Raw genomic sequence first — 21,564 nt, 5'->3', positions numbered from 1 at the left:
CCTCTGGGGGGTCATGTAACACCGTAAAGGTGTTTGGCTTAGTTTTATTTAATATATACATATAGTTCATGAGTCACAGACAAGGATTTGACAGGCGCCATTCTGGCGGCCTGAATCTCACACCTCTAAGTGTTAATGACCACCAAGTGACCTGAGGTCACCCATGAGAATTTCACCTTGCTTCCACTAATCTCATAATTGTAGCCTGTTAGCCTTCAAACATGCCGACGTTTAAGGAGTGGCTTAGTAGAGAGCCGGAGGCTATCTACTTGTGGGCGGAGTTAGCTACTAGGTTTCCCAATATATACTCGGAGAGCTATCGATTCGAGAGTATTAACAGATAGACCAGGCAGTAGAGCAGAGGAGGACAACAGCCGAGACAGGCTGTCGGTCGGACGAGGGTGACGCTGTCTGACAGCTGCAGACTCCCCCCCCCCCCTCTATCCAGCTATAGGCAGACACTTGGTGAGTTGAACATTCAGGTGACTTGGTCGTGTTTACATATGTTGTGTGTTGATCAGGGGCAGTCAGTTGTAGGGTTCTCAAATTCTTGGATGATGACTCACTTTGCATATTTCTTGAACATTTGAATTGCTTAAAGTATGATACTTCATATGAAATATAATTATGAATTTATTATTTTAAATTGTCTTTAATTTTGTTCCCTAGAGCTTTGTGTTGAGGTGAGAAAGCCTCTGTGGTTACTGGATTCATGATATTAATGAGTACATGTTTGGAGTTGATACATGGTAATAATATCTTTTGATACAGACAAGTTCCATTCCTTGTCTTGTATGTAATGGTCTAGAATGGATGGTGGCAGCATTTCTTCTTCTACCATCTACTTTTATTCTACCTATCTACCCTTCTACCTCTTCTACTTCTCCTACTCACTTCCCACTTACTCGTCATTCTATTTCCTTTCGTTTCTCTTAGACGATTGTGGCAGTGAAATGTATTCTAGAGTTCTCTAGAGTTTCGGGTAGCTGATCAAGTTACAGCGCCTTGTAGTCTTAGCACCTAGGTAGTCAAATACCTAGGTTACAAGGTGTTGAACGAGAGAGGTTGCCTTAGGAACTCTGGAGGTGCTCTAGAATAGTTAGCTAAATGAGGACGTGATAACGGACTAGAGAGAGCCCCGTGGTCACCATGTTGTCTCACGCTGGTGTGACCACGTGTTCTGGGCCCCCGTGGTCACCATGTTGTCTCACGCTGGTGTGACCATGTGTTCTGGGCCCCCGTGGTCACCATGTTGTCTCACGCTGGTGTGACCACGTGTTCTGGGCCCCCGTGGTCACCATGTTGTCTCACGCTGGTGTGACCACGTGTTCTGGGCCCCCGTGGCCACCATGTTGTCTCACGCTGGTGTGACCACGTGTTCTGGGCCCCCGTGGTCACCATGTTGTCTCACGCTGGTGTGACCACGTGTTCTGGGCCCCCGTGGTCACCATGTTGTCTCACGTAACATGGTGACCACGTGGTATGACCACGTCTTCAAGGACGACGTCACTCGGCAGGATAGATAGAGGTGGTTAGGCAGCTGGCGGAGGATGACGGACTGGGCTGGTGGACGCTGGTCCACTTGTGTAAATATGCTGAAGTACCGCAGGCTTGTTGTACCAGGTGGTCTGGTGGTGGTGGTGGTGATGGTGGTGGAGGTGGTGGGTGGTGGTGGTGGTGGTGATGGTAGGTGGAGGTGGTGGTGGTGGTGGTGGTGATGGTAGGTGGAGGTGGTGGTGGTGGTGATGGTAGGTGGTGGTGGTGGTGGTGGTGGTGGGTGGTGGTGGTGGTGATGGTAGGTGGAGGTGGTGGTGGTGGTGGTGGTGATGGTAGGTGGAGGTGGTGGGTGGTGGTGGTGGTGATGGTAGGTGGAGGTGGTGGTGGTGGTGGTGGTGATGGTAGGTGGAGGTGGTGGTGGTGGTGGTGGTGGTGATGGTAGGTGGAGGTGGTGGGTGGTGGTGGTGGTGATGGTAGGTGGAGGTGGTGGTGGTGGTGGTGGTGATGGTAGGTGGAGGTGGTGGGTGGTGGTGGTGGTGATGGTAGGTGGAGGTGGTGGTGGTGGTGGTGGTGGTGATGGTAGGTGGAGGTGGTGGGTGGTGGTGGTGGTGATGGTAGGTGGAGGTGGTGGTGGTGGTGGTGGTGATGGTAGGTGGTGGTGGTGGTGGTGGTGGTGGGTGGTGGTGGTGGTGATGGTAGGTGGAGGTGGTGGGTGGTGGTGGTGGTGATGGTAGGTGGAGGTGGTGGTGGTGGTGGTGGTGGTGGTGGTGGTGGTGGTGGTGGTGGATGGTGATGGGTGGTGGTGATGGGTGGTGGTGGTGGGTGGTGGTGGGGGGTGGTGTTGGGTGGTGGGTGGTGGTGGTGGTGGTGGTGGGCGGTGGTCGTGGTGGGTGGTGGTGGGCGGTGGTGGTGGGTGGTGGTGGGCGGTGGTGTGGGTGGGCGGTGGTGTTGGTGGGTGGTGGTGGGCGGTGGTGGTGGTGGGTGGTGATGGTGATGGTGGTGGATGGTGATGGTGGTTGTGGTGGGTGGTGATGGTGATGGTGGTGGTGGTGGTGGGTGGTGGTGAGTGGTGGAGGTGGTGGAGGTGGTGGTGGGTGGTGGTGATGGTGGTGATGGTGGTGGGCGGTGGTGGTGGGTGGTGGTGGTGGTGGGTGGTGGCGGTGGTGGTGGTGGGTGGTAGTGGTAGTGGGTGGTGGTGCTGGGTGGTGGCGGTGGTGCTGGGTGGTGGCGGTGGTGCTGGGTGGTGGTGGTTAGTGGTGGAGGTGGTGGTGGGTGGTGGTGATGGGCGGTGGTGGTGGGTGGTGGTGGTGGGTGGTGGTGGGCGGTGGTGGGCGGTGGTGGTGGATGGTGGTGGTGGGTGGTGGTGGGTGGTGGTGGTGATGGTGGTGGTGGTGGGCGGTGGTGGTGGTGGGCGGTGGTGGTGGGTAGTGGAGGTGGTGGTGGTGGGTGGTGGTGGTGGGCGGTGGTGGGCGGTGGTGGTGGTGGGCGGTTGTAGTGGGTGGTGGTGGTAGGCGGTGGTGGGCGGTGGTGGTGGTGGGCGGTGGTGGTGGTGGGCGGTGGTGTTGGTGGGTGGTGGTGGGCAGTGGTGGTGGTGGGTGGTGGTGGGCGGTGGTGGTGGTGGTTGGTGATGGTGATGGTGGTGGATGGTGGTGGTGGTGGTGGTGGTGGTGGTGGTGGTGGTGGTGGTGAGTGGTGGAGGTGGTGGTGGGTGGTGGTGGGTGGTGGTGATGGTGGTGGTGGTAGTGGGCGGTGGTGTTGGTGGGTGGTGGTGGGCGGTGGTGGTGATGGGTGGTGGTGGTGGTTGGTGGTGGAGGAGGGTGGTGGTAGTGGTGAATGGTGGTGGGCGGTGGTGGTGGTGGTGGTAGTGATGGGTGTTGGTGGTGGGCGGTGGTCGTGGGGGGTTGTGGTGGTGGGCGGTGGTGTTGGTGAGTGGTGGAGGTGGTGGTGGGTGGTGATGGTGATGGTGGTGGATGGTGGTGGTGGTGGTGGTGGTGGGTGGTGGTGAGTGGTGGAGGTGGTAGTGGGTGGTGGTGATGGTGGTGATGGTGATGGTGGTGGTGGTGGGCGGTGGTGGTGGGTGGTGGTAAGCGGTGGTGGGCCGTGGTGGTGGTGGTGATGGGTGGTGGTGGTGGGCGTTGGTGGTGGGTGGTGGTGGTTGTGGGCGGTGGAGGTGGGTGGTGGTGGTGGTGGTGGTGGGCGGTGGTGGTGGGTAGTGGGCGTTGGTGGTGGTGGTGGTGGTGGTGGGTAGTGGGCGTTGGTGGTGGTGGTGGTGGTGGGCGGTGGTGGTGGGTAGTGGGCGTTGGTGGTGGTGGTGGTGGTGGTGGGTAGTGGGCGTTGGTGGTGGTGGTGGTGGTGGGCGGTGGTGGTGGGTAGTGGGCGTTGGTGGTGGTGGTGGTGGTGGGCGGTGGTGGTGGGTAGTGGGCTTTGGTGGTGGTGGTGGTGGTGGTGGGTGGTGATGGTGATGGTGGTGGATGGTGGTGGTGGTGGTGGTGGTGGGTAGTGGGCGTTGGTGGTGGTGGTGGTGGGTGGTGGTGTAACAAGAGAGCAGTACATAGTGGTACAACATGAACATCTTAACAGCATGAACAAGCCACGTGGAGGATGAACACCCCAAAGGTGCGGCGCCAGTCAGGCGGCAGCAGACAATGTAAAAGTTACACCTCTGTACAAGTTAGCCATAGGGACAGGTCAACGGTCACCGAGTCACGAGGAGGTCAGAGTTGATGGTGGGTGGTGGTGGGCGGAGGTGGGTGGTGGTGGTAGGTGGCGGTGGTGGGTGGTGGTGGTCGTGGTTGCTGATGGTGGTGGTGGTGGTGGGCGGTGGTGGGTGGTGGTGGTCGTCGTCGTGGTGGGTGGTGGTGGTGGTGGGGTGGTGGTGGTCGTGGTAGTGGTGGTGGGTGGTGATGGTGGGTGGTGGTGGTGGGTGATGGTGGTGGTGGTGGGCGGTGGTGGGTGGTGGTGGTGGTCGTCGTGGTGGGTGGTGGTGGTGGTCGTGGTGGGTGGTGGGTGGTGATGGTGGGTGGTGGTAGTGGCGGTGGTGGGTGATGGTGGGTGATGGTGGTGGTGGTGGGTGGTGGGTGAGCATTACAAGGCCCCCCCCCCCTTCCTCCTGGAGTACCACCTGCACATGAGTGGGGAACTCATCAATCATACAACCACCTCCACCTGTCCTCCCCCTCCCCCCTCCCCCCTACCCAGCGTGGGCTTCCCTTCGTGACGTCATGCATGACGTCACCATGACATCACAAGCGAAACGCCCAGAAGCTTCCAATGATGCGGAAGCGGCCGAGGCTGTGGGCGGGAGGCTGGCAGGTTAACTTAGAATTTCATGCGACCCGTGATGGGGTCAGTGGCTGTGACCTGTGACGTCATACTCTCATTAATGACATCATAGTCTCTTGGTGATATGATTGCGTACTTTATCATTATGTTTCGTGATTTACATTCGTGGTTTATAGCATGTATATGAGAGATATGAGAGAGAGCGAGAACATATGACGCCAGGAAGAAAGTGCTGGAGGACCAGAATGAGTCAGTTGCGTTTCTAATTCCAAGCAAATAATTTTACTTGATAAGTTTTAAATAAATAATTATTCGTGATTTTATTTAAACTGTTATCAACAGCGTAACTCTTTAGAATACTAATATTTGAAACTACATTGTGAAGAGAGAAAGGGAAAAGTAGGAGGGGGGGAAAGGGAGAGGGAGAGAGAGAGAGAGAGAGAGATGGGCAAGGGAGTACATAACCAACATAAAACAGAGAATTACTGTGAGGGGTGAGGCCCCAGACTGATAAGATGTCACCAGCAGAGTCCCTCAGGGTTCTGTACTCGGACCTGTCCTGTTCCTGATACATGTAAGCCATCTTCAGAAAGTACGGACTCATGACTCTTAATCTTTGCTGACGATGTTAACATAAAAGAAGGATTAAGACAGGATGAAAGCATAAGGCTACAAGATGACCTGGACAAACTGAAGGAATGGTCCAAAAAGTGGCTATTATAGTTTAACCCGAGCAAATGTAATGTATTAACGATGGGTGTATGGGAGCAGGAGGCCAGATGCAAGGTACCATTTAGGAGATGAAATCCTTCAAAAATCGGAAAGAAAGATCTGAGGGGTTGATATCACGCCAGACATGTCGCCTGAAACCCACATCAAAAGGATAACATCAGTGGCGTATGCAAGGCTGGCGAACATAAGAACTACCTTTAGAAAATTGTGTAAGGAATCATTTAGAACCTTGCATACCACATATGTCAGACCAATCCTGCTGTATTGAACTTCCATCGTCTTGTCCATCAAACACAAGATGTACTAAGAAAATGTTTCAAAGGAATGCTAATGACTAGTCCCGGAGCTGAGAGGTATGAGCTACGAGGAAAGACTACTGGAATTAATTCTCACATCATTGGAAGACAGAACAGTTGCGAGAGACATGATTTTCATATACAAAATTCTCAGAAGAATTAGCTGGATAGACAAAGACAAAGTACTTAGCATGAGTGGAACACAGACAAGGGGATACAGGTAGAAATTGAGTACCCAAATGAGCCACAGAGGCGTTAGAAATAATTTTTTCAGTGTCAGAGTAGCTAACAGGTGGAATGAATTAGGAAGCGATGTGGTGGAGGCTGATTCCATACACAGTTTCAAATGTAGATTTGATAGAGCCCAGTAGGCTCAGGAATCTGTGCTCACCTAATTGTGCTTGCGGGGTTTGAGCTCTGGCTCTTTAGTCCCGCCTCTCAACTGTCAATCAACTGGTGTACAGATTCCTGAGCCTACTGGGCTCTATCATATCTACATTTGAAACTGTGTATGGAGTCAGCTTCCACCACATCAACTGTACACCAGTTGATTGACAGTTGAGAGGCGGGACCAAAGAGCCAGAGCTCAACCAACACAAGCACAAGTAGCTGGGTTGAACAAGGTCACACACACACACGTGTGACACGAGTCACGTGTGTGTGGACTCATCGTCGAGTCTCTACCTCAAAATATTTAAACATAGCATGGGAAAGGTTCTGAGGTTTGCAACGGGACTTATTCAAGATTTATCGTTGGATGGGGGTATAAAGAAAGACTGAAAAAGCTAAACTTTGCAGTGGAAAAAACTGCTAAATTGTAGCAAAGATGAAAAGGAAGAGAAAATACATGATAAAGATATAGAAAATACTTGACCACACAGGTATGTGTGCTAGTCCAACGAGGCTAGTCCCGGAGTTGCACGGGATGGGATATGAAGAGCGGCTGAAGGAACTGAACCTAACGACGTTAGAAAAAAGAAGGGAGATATGATAGCACCATACAAAATACTTAGGGGATGAACAGAGTGGAAATAGACGAAATATTCACACGGAATACCAACAGAACGAGGGGACATGGGTGGAAGCTGATAACTCAGATGAGTCATAGAAATATTAGAAAGTTTTCTTTCTAATATTTCTTATTACTATTTTATTTATTGACTAAGATTATTTTCTTTCTAATCTCTTTTTAGTGCGAGAGTAGTGGGGAAGTGGACGGACCTAAAGGAGCAGGTTGTAGACACAAACACTATTCACAGCTTTAAAACTAGATGTGATAGAGAAGAAGGACAGGAATCATTGCTTTAAATAACCGAAGGCTATAAAGGCGGGATCCAAGAGCCAACGCTCGATCCTGCAGGCACAAATAGGTGAGTACACACACACACACACACACACACACACACACACACACACACACACACACACACACACACACACACACACACACACACACACACACACACACACACACACACACACACACACGATGTTTGACAATGTTTGCTGACGACGCCAAAATTATAAGAAGGATTAAGACAGAGGAGGACAGTTTGAGGCTTCAAGAAGACCTGGACAAGCTGCAGGAATGGTCGAACAATTGGCTGTTAGAGTTTAACCCAAGCAAATGTAACGTAATGAAGATAGGGGTAGGAAGCAGGAGACCAGATACAAGGTATCATTTGGGAGGTGAAATACTTCAAGAGTCAGAGAGAGAGAGAAAGACCTGGGGGTTGATATCACGCCAGACCTGTCCCCTGAAGCTCATATCAAGAGGATAACATCAGCAGCATATGCCAGGTTGGTTAACATAAGAATGGCCTTTAGAAACTTGTGTAAGGAATCTTTCAGAACTTTATATACCACATATGTCAATCCTGGAGTATGCGGCTCCAGCATGGAGTCCATATCTAATCAAGCATAGGACTAAACTGCAAAAGGTTCAAAGGTTTGCCACCAGACTAGTACCCGAGCTGAGAGATATGAGCTACGAGGAGAGACTACGGGAATTAAACCTCACTTCGTTGGAAGACAGAAGAGTTAGGGGGAACATGATCACCACATTCAAGATTCTCTAGGGAATCGACAGGGTTGATAAAGACAGGCTGTTTAACACAAGGGGCACACGCACTAGGGGACACAGGTGAAAACTGAGTGCCCAAATGAGCCACAGAGATATTAGAAAGAACTTTTTTAGTGTCAGAGTGGTTGACAAATGGAATGCATTAGGAAGCGATGTTGTGGAGGCTGACTCCATACACAGTTTCAAGTGTAGATATGATAGAGCCCAATAGGCTCAGGAACCTGTACACCTGTTGATTGACGGTTGAGAGGCGGGACAAAAGAGCCAGAGCTCAACCCCCGCAAACACAACTAGGTGAGTACAACTAGGTGAGTACACACACACACACACACACACACACACTCACACACACACACAGGGACTTGGTGGATAGCACGCAGGACTCGTAATTCTGTGGCGCGGGTTCGATTCCCACACCAGGCAGAAACAAATAGGCAAAGTTTCTTTCACCCTTAATGCCCCTGTTACCTAGCAGTAAATAGGTACCTGGGAGTTAGTCAGCTGTCACTGGCTGCTTCCTGGGGTGTGTGTGTGTGGGGTGGAAAAAAAAGTCGTTAGTAAACAGTTGATTGACAGTTGAGAGGCGGGCCGAAAGCTCAACCCCCGCAAACACAACTAGGTGAATACACACACACACACACACACACACACACACACGTGCTGCAGCAACCCGTTCTCGCAAATTTAATAAGTCAATATTGACTTATTAAATATGTGCATAGATGACATACTTAACATAATAGTTTCCCTTGAAAAGCTTCATAGAAAACACCGACCTTACCTAACCTACTTAGTATGTTAAAATAAGCATCTTATAGCTTCGTAATTACAATTGTTACTTAACCTATTATAGGTATTGGTTAGGTAATAATTGTCATTACGAAGCAATAAGATGCTTATCTTAACATACTAAGTAGGTTAGGTAAGGTCGGTGTTTTCTATGAAGCTTTTCAAGGGAAACTATTATGTTAAGTATGTCACCTATGCACATATTTAATAACTCAATATTGACTTATTAAATTTGCGAGAACGGGTTGGCTGCAGGACCATAGTCCAACTATGGTCCATCGAGGACCATAGTTGGTAACTATAGAGACACAGACGAGTACCAGAACTATAGAGACACAGACGAGTACCAGAACTATAGAGACACAGACGAGTACCAGAACTATAGAGACACAGACGAGTACCAGAACTATAGAGACACAGACGAGTACCAGAACTATAGAGACACAGACGAGTACCAGAACTATTGAGACACAGACGAGTACCAGAACTATAGAGACACAGACGAGTACCAGAACTATAGAGACACAGACGAGTACCAGAACTATTGAGACACAGACGAGTAACACAGACGTCAGAAGAAACTTTTTCAGCGTCAGAACTGTCACTCAGTGGAATAGGTTGGACATAGAAGTCGTTCAAACTAATTGGATTCAAATTTTGAAATCTAAATATGATTAAAACACGAGAAATGGATTATTGCATTAATTTAAAAAAAAACATTCGGAAGGCGAGACTAGGAGCTGAGCTCGATCCTACAGGCACATCTAGGTGAGTACACAGATACAAGCACAGGCCAACCCGTTCTCAGACCAAGTCCATTCCATCCAGCAGTCGACCCCATAGACACATTCATCCGTTTTCACATGATGTTCAATCAAAATAGGAATTTTCTCAAATATAAATAAATATTGTTATATACAGTATTACCATATTCTGCATATTAAGGCATTGTTTAAGTTAGGTGTTTAAGTTCTGTTGGCGATTATTTGTATTTGTAGTACGTGGGTGAAGCATTTACAGCGTTGTGGTTCGAACAAGTCGTCAGCGAAGCACTTATTCCGGAAGTGTTCGGACGTCAACAGTTGTGAGTAGTGTGTGTACACTGTGTTTCATTCATAAACAGCTGGGGTTTGGCGGGTGCATGGAATGGACTTTAGTCTTTGGTGGACAGGCTGCACAGGGCCGAGCGGGCAGCGGTCGGCAGTCGTGGCCAAAAAGTAAGGTTCGAATCCCGCCCAAGGCAGAAGTAAATGGGCACAGTTTCTTTCACCTCATGATCCTGTTCACCCAGCAGCAAATAGGTACCTGGGAGTTAGACAGCTGCTGGAGCCTGCTTCCTGTGTGTGTGTGTGTGTGTGTGTGTGTGTGTGTGTGTGTGTGTGTGTGTGTGTGTGTGTGTGTGTGTGTACTCACCTAGTTGTGTTTGCGGGGGTTGAGCTCTGTCTCTTTGGTCCCGCCTCTGGCTCTTTGGTCCCGTGTGTGTGTGTGTGTGTGTGTTTGTGTGTGTTTGTGTGTTTGTGTGTGTGTGTGTGTGTGTGTGTGTGTGTGTGTGTGTGTGTGTGTGTGTGTGTGTGTGTGTGTGTGTGTGTGTGTGTGTGTGTGTGTGTGTGTGTGTGTGTGTGTGTGTGTGGGTGGGTGGGTGTGTATGAGGAAATATGTGTAACAGATATGATAGAGAAAAAATAAGTCGAAAGTGAGTACATTAGACAACCGACGGTTAGAAAGGCGGGGCCCAAGAGCTAACTGCTCGATTCTGCAGGCACAAATAGTACAATACACACTGTAAATACCCACACACATTAGAAAAGCTTCAAAATATGCAGTAAGGCTCGTTCCTGAGCTCTGAAAAACAACTGTGGGAATAAACTACATCAATAAATTGGAGGGAGGAAGGCAAGAATAGAACAAACATGATAGCGACGTTCAAAATACTTAAGGGGAATGACAAGGTGGATATAGAAGGACTGAATCAGAAATGACGAAAGCCAATCCGTCACTCAATTGTAAATGTAAATATGATCAGAAAAACTAGTGAAAAGTCACAGCATTGAACTAATTATGGTCGAAGGGCATTGTTAAGAGCGGCATATGCTAGACTGGCCAACATAAGAACTGCCTTTAGAGACTTGTGTAAGAAATCGTTCAGGACCCTGTATACCACTTATGTCAGACCAATCCTGGAATATACTGCTCCAGCGTGGAGTCCATACCTAGTTAAACACAAGACAAAGTTAGAGAAGATTCAGCGGTATGTCACCAGGCTCGTCCCGGAAACTGAGAGGTATGAGCTACGAAGAAAGGCTAAAGGAGCTGAACCTCACGTCCCTGGAAAACAGAAGAGTAAGGGGAAACATGATAACCACCTACAAAATTCTAAGGGGAATTGACAGGGTGGACAAAGACAAACTCTTCAGCACGGGTGGGACACGAACAAGGGGACACAGGTGGAAACTTAGTACCCAGATAAGCCACAGAGACGTTAGAAAGAATTTTTTCAGTGTCAGGGTAGTTAATAAATGGAATGCACTAGGAAGTGATGTGGTGGAGGTTGACTCCATACACAGTTTGAAATGTAGATATAATAGAGCACAGTAGGCTCAGTAATCTGTACACCAGTTGATTGACAGTTGAGAGGCGGGACCAAAGAGACAAAGCTCAACCCCCGCAAGCACAACTAGGCGAGTACAACTAGGTGAGTACAACTAGGTGAGCAGGTAGGCCGGGCGCCCCCACACACATCTACCTCATGATTGATGAGAGAAAGACAAGGTGTGACGTGGACACCTGCCCACACCGCCTCTTCTACCGGATGTGTGGCCACACAATAACACTCTACATATAACTGACATGTTATATATGTGTGTGTGTGTGAGACGAGAGACGCGAGAGAGAGAGAGAGAGAGAGAGAGAGAGAGAGAGAGAGAGAGAGAGAGAGAGAGAGAGAGAGAGAGAGACAGAGAGAGAGAGAGAGAGAGAGAGAGAGAGAGAGAGAGAGAGAGAGAGAGAGAGAGAGAGAGAGAGAGAGAGAGAGAGAGAGAGAGAGAGAGAGAGAGAGAGAGAGAGAGAGAGAGAGAGAGAGAGAGAGAGAGAGAGAGAGAGAGAGAGAGAGAGAGAGAGAGAGAGAGAGAGAGAGAGAGAGAGAGAGAGAGAGAGAGAGAGAGAGAGAGAGAGAGAGAGAGAGAGAGAGAGAGAGAGAGAGAGAGAGAGAGAGAGAGAGAGAGAGAGAGAGAGAGAGAGAGAGAGAGAGAGAGAGAGAGAGAGAGAGAGAGAGAGAGAGAGAGAGAGAGAGAGAGAGAGAGAGAGAGAGAGAGAGAGAGAGAGAGAGAGAGAGAGAGAGAGAGAGAGAGAGAGAGAGAGAGAGAGAGAGAGAGAGAGAGAGAGAGAGAGAGAGAGAGAGAGAGAGAGAGAGAGAGAGAGAGAGAGAGAGAGAGAGAGAGAGAGAGAGAGAGAGAGAGAGAGAGAGAGAGAGAGAGAGAGAGAGAGAGAGAGAGAGAGAGAGAGAGAGAGAGAGAGAGAGAGAGAGAGAGAGAGAGAGAGAGAGAGAGAGAGAGAGAGAGAGAGAGAGAGAGAGAGAGAGAGAGAGAGAGAGAGAGAGAGAGAGAGAGAGAGAGAGAGAGAGAGAGAGAGAGAGAGAGAGAGAGAGAGAGAGAGAGAGAGAGAGAGAGAGAGAGAGAGAGAGAGAGAGAGAGAGAGAGAGAGAGAGAGAGAGAGAGAGAGAGAGAGAGAGAGAGAGAGAGAGAGAGAGAGAGAGAGAGAGAGAGAGAGAGAGAGAGAGAGAGAGAGAGAGAGAGAGAGAGAGAGAGAGAGAGAGAGAGAGAGAGAGAGAGAGAGAGAGAGAGAGAGAGAGAGAGAGAGAGAGAGAGAGAGAGAGAGAGAGAGAGAGAGAGAGAGAGAGAGAGAGAGAGAGAGAGAGAGAGAGAGAGAGAGAGAGAGAGAGAGAGAGAGAGAGAGAGAGAGAGAGAGAGAGAGAGAGAGAGAGAGAGAGAGAGAGAGAGAGAGAGAGAGAGAGAGAGAGAGAGAGAGAGAGAGAGAGAGAGAGAGAGAGAGAGAGAGAGAGAGAGAGAGAGAGAGAGAGAGAGAGAGAGAGAGAGAGAGAGAGAGAGAGAGAGAGAGAGAGAGAGAGAGAGAGAGAGAGAGAGAGAGAGAGAGAGAGAGAGAGAGAGAGAGAGAGAGAGAGAGAGAGAGAGAGAGAGAGAGAGAGAGAGAGAGAGAGAGAGAGAGAGAGAGAGAGAGAGAGAGAGAGAGAGAGAGAGAGAGAGAGAGAGAGAGAGAGAGAGAGAGAGAGAGAGAGAGAGAGAGAGAGAGAGAGAGAGAGAGAGAGAGAGAGAGAGAGAGAGAGAGAGAGAGAGAGAGAGAGAGAGAGAGAGAGAGAGAGAGAGAGAGAGAGAGAGAGAGAGAGAGAGAGAGAGAGAGAGAGAGAGAGAGAGAGAGAGAGAGAGAGAGAGAGAGAGAGAGAGAGAGAGAGAGAGAGAGAGAGAGAGAGAGAGAGAGAGAGAGAGAGAGAGAGAGAGAGAGAGAGAGAGAGAGAGAGAGAGAGAGAGAGAGAGAGAGAGAGAGAGAGAGAGAGAGAGAGAGAGAGAGAGAGAGAGAGAGAGAGAGAGAGAGAGAGAGAGAGAGAGAGAGAGAGAGAGAGAGAGAGAGAGAGAGAGAGAGAGAGAGAGAGAGAGAGAGAGAGAGAGAGAGAGAGAGAGAGAGAGAGAGAGAGAGAGAGAGAGAGAGAGAGAGAGAGAGAGAGAGAGAGAGAGAGAGAGAGAGAGAGAGAGAGAGAGAGAGAGAGAGAGAGAGAGAGAGAGAGAGAGAGAGAGAGAGAGAGAGAGAGAGAGAGAGAGAGAGAGAGAGAGAGAGAGAGAGAGAGAGAGAGAGAGAGAGAGAGAGAGAGAGAGAGAGAGAGAGAGAGAGAGAGAGAGAGAGAGAGAGAGAGAGAGAGAGAGAGAGAGAGAGAGAGAGAGAGAAGAGAGAGAGAGAGAGAGAGAGAGAGAGAGAGAGAGAGAGAGAGAGAGAGAGAGAGAGAGAGAGAGAGAGAGAGAGAGAGAGAGAGAGAGAGAGAGAGAGAGAGAGAGAGAGAGAGAGAGAGAGAGAGAGAGAGAGAGAGAGAGAGAGAGAGAGAGAGAGAGAGAGAGAGAGAGAGAGAGAGAGAGAGAGAGAGAGAGAGAGAGAGAGAGAGAGAGAGAGAGAGAGAGAGAGAGAGAGAGAGAGAGAGAGAGAGAGAGAGAGAGAGAGAGAGAGAGAGAGAGAGAGAGAGAGAGAGAGAGAGAGAGAGAGAGAGAGAGAGAGAGAGAGAGAGAGAGAGAGAGAGAGAGAGAGAGAGAGAGAGAGAGAGAGAGAGAGAGAGAGAGAGAGAGAGAGAGAGAGAGAGAGAGAGAGAGAGAGAGAGAGAGAGAGAGAGAGAGAGAGAGAGAGAGAGAGAGAGAGAGAGAGAGAGAGAGAGAAGAGGAAACATCCTGGTATTCATTAACAGCATTATTCATTAACAAGTAAGGTCCCACCTTGAGCACCGCCACAAAAAGTGCCAGCGGCTGCCCAAGTCAGCGCCAGGCTGCGCTCACAATATTATGAAAACCTTGCAAATGTCAATTTGAATGAGGTATGCTGACCTTTGGTAATATTAGCTCCAGTTTATGTCATGAGTGATTGTAAAGCCTCGTTTGGTGAGTGATTGTAAGGCCTCATGTGGTGAGTGATTGTAAAGCCTCATGTGGTGAGCGATTGTATGGCCTCATGGGGGTGAGTGATTGTATGGCCTCATGTGGTGAGTGATTGTAAGGCCTCATGTGGTGAGTGATTGTATGGCCTCATGTGGTGAGTGATTGTAAGGCCTCATGTGGTGAGTGATTGTAAGGCCTCATGTGGTGAGTGATTGTAAGGCCTCATGTGGTGAGTGATTGTATGGCCTCATGTGGTGAGTGATTGTAAGGCCTCATGTGGTGAGTGATTGTATGGCCTCATGTGGTGAGTGATTGTAAGGTCTCATGTGGTGAGTGATTGTAAAGCCTCCTGTGGTGAGTGATTGTAAGGTCTCATGTGGTGAGTGATTGTAAAGCCTCATGTGGTGAGTGATTGTAAGGTCTCATGTGGTGAGTGATTGTAAAGCCTCATGCGGTGAGTGATTGTAAGGCCTCATGTGGTGAGTGATTGTAAAGCCTCATGCGGTGAGTGATTGTAAGCCCTCATGTGGTGAGTGATTGTATGGCCTCATGTGGTGAGTGATTGTAAAACCTCCTGTGGTGAGTGATTGTAAAGCCTCATGTGGTGAGTGATTGTAAAGCCTCCTGTGTTGAGTGATTGTATGGCCTCATATAGTGAGTGATTGTAAAGCCCCATGTGGTGAGTGATTGTAAGGCCTCATGTGTTGAGTGATTGTAAAGCCTCCTGTGTTGAGTGATTGTAAAGCCTCCTGTGTTGAGTGATTGTAAAGCCTCATGTGGTGAGTGATTGTAAAGCCTCATGTGGTGAGTGATTGTAAAGCCTTACATGGTGATTATAAGGCCTGATATGCCGAATAATTGTTGTGGTGTGTGTTGATTGTAGTGCCTGACATGTTGATTGATTGTAGTTCCTGACATGTTGATTGATTGTAGTGCCTGACATATTGAATGATTGTAGTACCTGACATTGAATGATTGTAGTGCCTGACATGTTGACTGATTGTAAATGCTTGACATGTTAAGTGATTGTAGTGCCTTACATGTTAAGTGATTGTAATGTCTGACATGTTGACTGATTGTAAATGCTTGACATGTTAAGTGATTGTAGTGCCTGACAAGTTAAGTGATTGTAGTGGCTGACATGTTAAGTGATTGTAGTGCCTTACATGTTAAGTGATTGTAGTACCTTACATGTTAAGTGATTGTAGTGCCTGACATGTTAACTGATTGTAGTGCCTGACGTTAATTGATTGTAATGCCTGACATGTTAAGTGATTGCAGTGCCTGACATGTTAACTGATTGTAATGCCTGACATGTTAAGTGATTGTAGTGCCTTACATGTTAAGTGATTGTCGTGCCTGAAATGTTGATTGTAGTGTCTGACATGTTAAGTGATTATAGTGCCTAACATGTTAAGTGATTGTAATGCCTGACATTGAGTGATTGTAATGCCTGACATTGAGAGATTGTAATGCCTGACATTGAGTGATTGTAATACCTGACATTGAGTGATTGTAATGCCTGACATTGAGTGATTGTAATGCCTGACATTGAGAGATTGTAATGCCTGACATTGAGTGACTGCAATGCCTGACAATGAGTGACTGTAATGCCTGACAATGAGTAATTGTAATGCCTGACATTGAGTGATTGTAATGCCTGACATTGAGAGATTGTAATGCCTGACATTGAGTGACTGTAATGCCTGACAATGAGTGATTGTAATGCCTGACAATGAGTGATTGTAATGTCTGACATGTTAAGTGATTGTAACGTAATATAGCCTGCCTAACGTAAAATGTCTGCCTGTCTGCCTCTCACTGTCTGCCTGTCTGCCTGTCTGCCTCTCACTGTCTGCCTGTCTGCCTGTCTGCCTCTCACTGTCTGCCTGTCTGCCTGTCTGCCTCTCACAGCCTGCCAGCCTCACAAACTCCCACGGACACAACCCTCCCTCCCCAATATTTACAAATATTCACCTCATGTGTGTGTCAGTAGTAAAGATCTACCTAAATACATTTTACTTGAACCTCTGTGCTTGTGGCGTAAAGGGGCGCGTATTGCGTCTCCTACGCACGCGACGCGTCCAAGGTCCTCCAACCCGGAAACTTGACGCAAACACCGAGAATCAACTTTTGCGTACGACGCGCGCTGTATAATACAACGACCTTGAATGTCGCGTCGTGTTGTATTTGGTGTCTGAAGCTGGTGAGTGTGTATATTTATATATAAGTTTTGTTATAATCTTTGTTGTAAAGGTTGTGTTGCTTGTTACTTTGTTTGACACAGTTTGACAGCATCTTTTTCCCTGTCTGTAGAGTCTTGGTGATGCCCAACTGTTCTCGTCTCTCGCAGCCTCTTACGTCCCCCTCCTCTTCCTCCCCCCCCCTCTCTCTCTCTCCACCACTCCCAGGTGACCATGAAAACCCGACTCATAGACCACAGACACACACTCGCGCGCGCACACACACACACACACACACACACACACACACACACACACACACACACACACACACACACACACACACACACACACACACACACACACACACACACACACACACACACACTTCTAGGGGGCCTCGTAGCCTGGTGGATAGCGCGCAGGACTCGTAATTCTGTGGCGCGGGTTCGATTCCCGCACGAGGCAGAAACAAATGGGCAAAGTTTCTTTCACCCTAAGTGCCCCTGTTACCTAGCAGTAAATAGGTACCTGGGAGTTAGTCAGCTGTCACGGGCTGCTTCCTGGGGTGTGTGGGTGTGTGTGTGGTGTGGGAAAAAAAAAAAAAGTAGTTAGTAAACAGTTGATTGACAGTTGAGAGGCGGGCCGAAAGAGCAAAGCTCAACCCCCGTAAAAACACAACTAGTAAACACACACACACACACACACACACACACACACACACACACATTGACAGGGTAGACAAGGATGGATTTTTAACACGGGTGGGACACGAACAAGGGGACACAGGTGGAAGCTGAGTACCCACATGAGCCACAGGGACGTTAGAAAGAACTTTTTCAGTGTCAGAGTAATTAACTGATGGAATGCACTAGGCAGTGATGTGGTGGAGGCTGACTCCATACACAGTTTCAAGTGTAGATATGATAGAGCCCAGTAGGCTCAGGAACCTGTACACCAGTTGATTGACGGTTGAGAACCGGGACCAAAGAGCCAGAGCTCAACCCCTGCAAGCACAATTAGATGAGTACACTACGGGGCCTGTGGCTGAGTGGACAGCGCGCAGGACTCGTAATCCTGAGGTCCGGGTTCGATCCCCGGCGATGGCGGAAACAAATGGGCAGAGTTTCTTTCACCCTGATCCTCCTGATACCTAGCAGTAAATAGGTTTCTGGTAGTTAGACAGCTGCTAATGGCTGCTTGCTGTGTGTGTGTGCGTGCGTGTGTTAAAGATAAATATGTGTAGTAGATATAATAGATTAGTTAGAAAGGCGGGGTCCAAGAGCTAATGCAGCTCGATTCTACAGACACAAATAGTAAATACACACAGTCCAACTCTTCACATATATCCAAATCTTAACTTTGACTCTGAGTTTGACATAAGAGTTCCACCACTTTCACTCTAAGTCTCTCACTAGCATTTAAGAGTGCATTCACCATGCGCTCTTAAAGTAAACTATATTATTATATCCAATCAATATTGCTGGCGTTGTCAGTCTTAAAGTATAAGCGCTCTCTCCTAACTACCCGTCATACTCTGGGGATTAAGAAGAACAGTCAAGTTACCGAAATTCCTGGAAACTCTGATGATTAATAATGTAATAACTTTCTACAGCGTATAAGGAACTACTACGTCTTCAGGTATAAGGAGCGATGTATACTACGTCTTCAGGTATAAGGAGCGATGTATACTACGTCTTCAGGTATAAGGAGCGATGTATACTACGTCTTCAGGTATAAGGAGCGATGTATACTACGTCTTCAGGTATAAGGAGCGATGTATACTACGTCTTCAGGTATAAGGAGCGATGTATACTACGTCTTCAGGTATAAGGAGCGATGTATACTACGTCTTCAGGTATAAGGAGCGATGTATACTACGTCTTCAGGTATAAGGAGCGATGTATACTACGTCTTCAGGTATAAGGAGCGATGTATACTACGTCTTCAGGTATAAGGAGCGATGTATACTACGTCTTCAGGTATAAGGAGCGATGTATACTACGTCTTCAGGTATAAGGAGCGAATATACGAGCTGCAAATATATGTTAAATACACACGTGAAAGAGGTGAAGTTGTTTAAGGGGAATCACCTGCCCTAAATATACTGAGTATAACGACTTGGAGTATAACAAACTCGTCAACGCTCAAAGTGTAAGTCTGAGTATAAGTATGAGTCTCTCACTCATAGTGTGAGTGAGAGATATTATGATAGACAATGAGGAAGATAACACAGTCGAAATTGTTCCAGCTTGATAACAAAATCCAAAATCAAAGAGCAAAAGAATTTATTAGATAAATGGATAATATATGAATTGTGTTAACGATTACAATCAGCTCCCCACACCTGCACAATCAGAGCCCCAGACCTGTACAATCAGCGCCCCACACCTGTACAATCAGCGCTCCACACCTGTACAATCAGCGCCCCACACCTGTACAATCAGCGCTCCCAAAACTGTACAATCAGCGCCCAACACCTGTACAATCAGCGCCCCACACCTGCACAATCAGCGCCCCATACCTTTATAATCAGCGACCCATACCTGTACAATCAGCGCCCCACACCTGTACAATCAGCGCCCCATACCTTTATAATCAGCGACCCATACCTGTACAATCAGCGCCCCACACCTGCACAATCAGCGCCCCACACCTGCACAATCAGCGACCCATACCTGTACAATCAGCGCCCCACACCTGCACAATCAGCGCCCCACACCTGCACAATCAGCGCCCCACACCTGCACAATCAGCGCCCCACACCTGCACAATCAGGTGTAAAGGTGTGGGGTAAAAGTAAAATTAGTAAAAAAAACTAATGTTTGTATATACGAAATTGTTGTTAGTCTAGTTCTTGGTGCCATTAAATCCTTTATTGCTCTTACTGCAAATAGCCTGTTTTATTGCAAATATTATTGTTGGCGTGGCAATCACAACGTAGCCAACGCAACAGTAACAGCGGGCGGAGAGAAATGTCAACGAACAAGGGGCGAACAGGAAAATAAAGAGTGTGAATCAAGAAGCGCAAGAGAACCAATAAAGCAGAAGAGGGGCCAGTCTTCGTACACAACACCGTGACACCTGACTGTGGTGGCCTTGGGTGCGCGCGCACCTCACCAGTCACGTGACTCCAAAATGTAAACAAGAGAGTGAGGTCATGAGGAGGAATCTTCAAGCACGTGGTAGTGGTACTACTACGCTTTGTGGGGCTGATGAGTAGTACCAAGTCTCCCAGGGTGAGTTACCTGCCACTAGTACCAAGTCTCCCAGGGAGGGTTACCTGCCACAGGTACTAAGTCTCCCAGGGAGGGTTACCTGCCTCTGGTACCAAGTCTCCCAGGGAGGGTTACCTGCCACTGGTACCAAGTCTCCCAGGGAGGGTTACCTGACAGTGGTACCAAGTCTGCCAGGGTGGGTTACCTGCCACAGGTACCAAGTCTGCCAGGGAGGGTTACCTGACAGTGGTACCAAGTCTCCCAGGGTGGGTTACCTGCCACAGGTACCAAGTCTCCCAGGGAGGGTTACCTGACAGTGGTACCAAGTCTCCCAGGGTGGGTTACCTGCCACAGGTACCAAGTCTGCCAGGGAGGGTTACCTGCCTCTGGTACCAAGTCTCCCAGGGAGGGTTACCTGCCTCTGGTACCAAGTCTCCCAGGGTGGGTTACCTGCCACTGGTACCAAGTCTCCCAGGGAGGGTTACCTGCCACTGGTACCAAGTCTCCCAGGGAGGGTTACCTGCCACTAGTACCAAGTCTCCCAGGGAGGGTTACCGGCCACTGGTACCAAGTCTCCCAGGGAGGGTTACCTGCCACGGGTACCAAGTCTCCCAGGGAGGGTTACCTGCCACTGGTACCAAGTCTCCCAGGGAGGGTTACCGGCCACTGGTACCAAGTCTCCCAGGGAGGGTTACCTGCCACTGGTACCAAGTCTCCCAGGGAGGGTTACCTGCCACTGGTACCAAGTCTCCCAGGGAGGGTTACCGGCCACTGGTACCAAGTCTCCCAGGGAGGGTTACCTGCCACATGGTACCAAGTCTCCCAGGGAGGGTTACCTGCCACTGGTACCAAGTCTCCCAGGGAGGGTTACCGGCCACTGGTACCAAGTCTCCCAGGGAGGGTTACCTGTCACTGGTACCAAGTCTCCCAGGGAGGGTTACCTGCCACGGGTACCAAGTCTCCCAGGGAGGGTTACCTGCCTCTGGTACCAAGTCTCCCAGGGAGGGTTACCTGTCACTGGTACCAAGTCTCCCAGGGAGGGTTACCGGCCACTGGTACCAAGTCTCCCAGGGAGGGTTACCTGCCACTGGTACCAAATCTCCCAGGGAGGGTTACCGGCCACTGGTACCAAGTCTCCCAGGGAGGGTTACCTGCCACGGGTACCAAGTCTCCCAGGGAGGGTTACCTGCCTCTGGTACCAAGTCTCCCAGGGAGGGTTACCTGCCTCTGGTACCAAGTCTCCCAGGGAGGGTTACCTGTCACTGGTACCAAGTCTCCCAGGGAGGGTTACCGGCCACTGGTACCAAGTCTCCCAGGGTAGGTTACCTGCCACTGGTACCAAGTCTCCCAGGGAGGGTTACCTGCCACTGGTACCAAGTCTCCCAGGGAGGGTTACCTGCCACTGGTACCAAGTCTCCCAGGGTGGGTTACCTGCCACTGGTACCAAGTCTCCCAGGGAGGGTTACCTGCCTCTGGTACCAAGTCTCCCAGGGAGGGTTACCTGCCTCTGGTACCAAGTCTCCCAGGGAGGGTTACCTGGCACTAGTACCAAGTCTCCCAGGGTGGGTTACCTGCCTCTGGTACCAAGTCTCCCAGGGAGGGTTACCTGCCTCTGGTACCAAGTCTCCCAGGGAGGGTTACCTGGCACTAGTACCAAGTCTCCCAGGGTGGGTTACCTGCCTCTGGTACCAAGTCTCCCAGGGAGGGTTACCTGCCTCTGGTACCAAGTCTCCCAGGGAGGGTTACCTGGCACTAGTACCAAGTCTCCCAGGGTGGGTTACCTGCCTCTGGTACCAAGTCTCCCAGGCTGGGTTACCTGCCAATGGTACCAAGTCTCCC

The sequence above is a fragment of the Procambarus clarkii genome, chromosome 63, assembly GCF_040958095.1.
Source record: "Procambarus clarkii isolate CNS0578487 chromosome 63, FALCON_Pclarkii_2.0, whole genome shotgun sequence".
Lineage (NCBI taxonomy): Eukaryota > Metazoa > Arthropoda > Malacostraca > Decapoda > Cambaridae > Procambarus > Procambarus clarkii.
This window is presented reverse-complemented; position numbering follows the sequence as displayed.